The 2500-nt window shown below is 68.9% G+C and overlaps 1 pseudogene; it reads right to left on the bottom strand.

Annotated features, from left to right (window-relative positions):
- The window catches only part of LOC147731783 (28S ribosomal RNA), a 3972-nt pseudogene extending 1917 nt beyond the window's left edge, over window positions 1-2055 (bottom strand).
- Between the last annotated feature and the right edge of the window lie 445 nt (window positions 2056-2500).

The raw sequence follows: 2500 nt of genomic DNA, 5'->3' as shown, positions 1-2500 counted from the left end.
AGAGTACAGCCGGGGGAAACCATCTCAAGGCATCCCCGGACCTCACGGAGGTCTGCCTGAGCAAACTCCGAGGAAAAGAGACCATCGGGAAGGGGCCGAGAGGCAGGTGCGTACCCGGGCCCCTGGGGGCCCCGTGAGGCGGGCCCGGGTGCTGCCTGGCCCTGTCTCGGCGTGGCCAGACCTCGCGGAGGCCTGCCTGACCAAACTCGGAGGAAAAGGCCCATCGGCGATGGGGCTGAGCGGCAGGTGCCTTCCCGGGCCCCTGGGGGCCCCGGCAGGCAGGCCCGGGTACTGCCTGGCCCCGTCTCAGCATGGCCAGACCTCGCGGAGGCCTGCCTGAGCAAACTCGGTGGAAAAGGCCCATCGGCGATGGGGCTGAGCGGCAGGTGCGTACCCGGGCCCCTGGGGGCCCCAGCGGGCAAGCCCGGGTCCTGCCTTCCCCGGATTCAGAACCGCCGGACCTATCGGAGGTCGGACTGTAGGAAAAAACTCGGAGAAAAGGAACCATCGGGAAGGGGCTGAGAGGCAGGTGCGTTCCCGGGCCCCTGGGGGCCCCGGCAGGCGGGCCCGGGTGCTGCCTGGCCCCGTCTCAGCATGGCCAGACCTCGCGGAGGCCTGCCTGAGCAAACTCGGAGGAAAAGGCCCATCGGCAAGGGGGCTGAGCGGCAGGTACGTACCCAGGCCCCTGGGGGCCCCGGCGGGCATGCCCGGGTCCTGCCTTCCCCTGATTCAGAATCGCAAGACCACACGGAGGTCTGTCTGACCCTCTTCCTACTAATCCGGAGGAAAATTACCCCCCTTTCTTGTAATCCGTGCACTTGAGGTGACAGAGGGGACCTAAGGCGCGAAAGTGCCCGACCTCCTGGAGCCCTCGCTGGGATCCGGGAGGCAAATGGCACCTCATCGGGACTTCCAGGGAAGTTCGGCCATCTGGTCGCCCCCATAGGAAAGCATTGCCGGAGACCAGATGGCCGAGGCGATCCTGGAGACCAGATGGCCGAGGCGATCCTGGAGACCAGATGGCCGAGGGGATCCTGGAGACCAAATGGCCGAGGGGATCCGGGAGACCAGATGGCCGAGGGGATCCCGGAGACCAGATGGCCGAGGGGATCCCAGAGACCAGATGGCTGGGCACGAAAGTCAAGCCAGCCTATGTCACTCTGTGCCCCAACGAAAAAGTGAGCTGGCGTCAGGGAAAGGGCGGGTTGGGGACCGGAGGCCCAGGGCCTAGCACCCGACCCGGGGCCCGGACAGGCCCCTGGACCCAGCCTGGGCCTAGCCCCGTCCCCCAAGACAACCGACCCGGCGCGCCCCGAGGGGCGGCCGGGGACGGGTGCCCGGGAGAGGGCGCGGAGGCGGTCGAATCTCCCTCGGCCCCACGGACACGGCGAAGCTGCTGCCAGGGGGGCTGTAACACCCTCCGCCGGAGCGGAGGGCCACCTGCCACCCCGAAGCCTTCCCAGCCGACCCGGAGCCGGTCGCGGCGCACCGCCGCGGAGGAAATGCGCCCTGCGGGGGCCGGGTAGGGCCCGGGCCCCGGTCCCGCGGAGGGGATCCGGAACTCCCGGGCCACCGACCTTCCCGCCGGGTTGAATCCTCCGGGCGGACTGCACGGACCCCACCCGTTTACCTCTCGACGGTTTCACGCCCTCTTGAACTCTCTCTTCAAAGTTCTTTTCAACTTTCCCTTACGGTACTTGTTGGCTATCGGTCTCGCGCCCGTATTTAGCCTTAGATGGAGTTTACCACCCGCTTTGGGCTGCATTCCCAAGCAACCCGACTCCGAGAAGACCCGATCCCGGCGCGCCGGGGGCCGCTACCGGCCTAACACCGTCCGCGGGGTGAGCCTCGATCAGAAGGACTTGGGCCCCCTGAGCGACGCCGGGGAGTCGGTCTTCTGTACGCCACATTTCCCGCGCCCGCCGCCGGGCGGGGATTCGGCGCTGGGCTCTTCCCTCTTCACTCGCCGTTACTGGGGGAATCCTGGTTAGTTTCTTTTCCTCCGCTTAGTAATATGCTTAAATTCAGCGGGTCGCCACGTCTGATCTGAGGTCGTAGTCGGAAGCATGACGCCGGAGCGTCAAAAGGGGGCACTGCCGGGGAAGAGGCCGGGCCCCTGCCGGAGCAGGGGCCTGGCAACGCCCGGCAGCGCGCGCCATCTCTTTCCCCGGATCGCGTCCGGAAGGGCTTCGCCCGCTCCGGAGAGCCGGCCGCGGAGGTGGGCGCCCGAGGCGCGTGCGCGCGGGCAGCCGGTGGGACACCACAGACAGCCTCGCGTGGCACGCAGCCAGGCGCCCCGGGACGGGCCCGGGGCGGACCGGTCGCCAGGCCCCCTTCTCGGGGGGCCAGGCGCGCCGGCGGCGTACCTCCGCGGCAGGACCCGGCGAGGGACCCTGCCACGGGCGATCGGGGTGGTCTGAACTTGTGGGGGGACGAAGGGGTAGCGGAGCTAACCCTGCGACGGCCCCAGCCGCGTCCCGGGGAAGCCCCAGGGCGATTG

The sequence above is a fragment of the Lissotriton vulgaris genome, chromosome 2_1 (assembly GCF_964263255.1).
Source record: "Lissotriton vulgaris chromosome 2_1, aLisVul1.2, whole genome shotgun sequence".
In the NCBI taxonomy this organism is placed as follows: domain Eukaryota; kingdom Metazoa; phylum Chordata; class Amphibia; order Caudata; family Salamandridae; genus Lissotriton; species Lissotriton vulgaris.
Note: the sequence above shows the minus strand (reverse complement) of the source record. Positions and strands in the feature narration are given on the sequence as shown.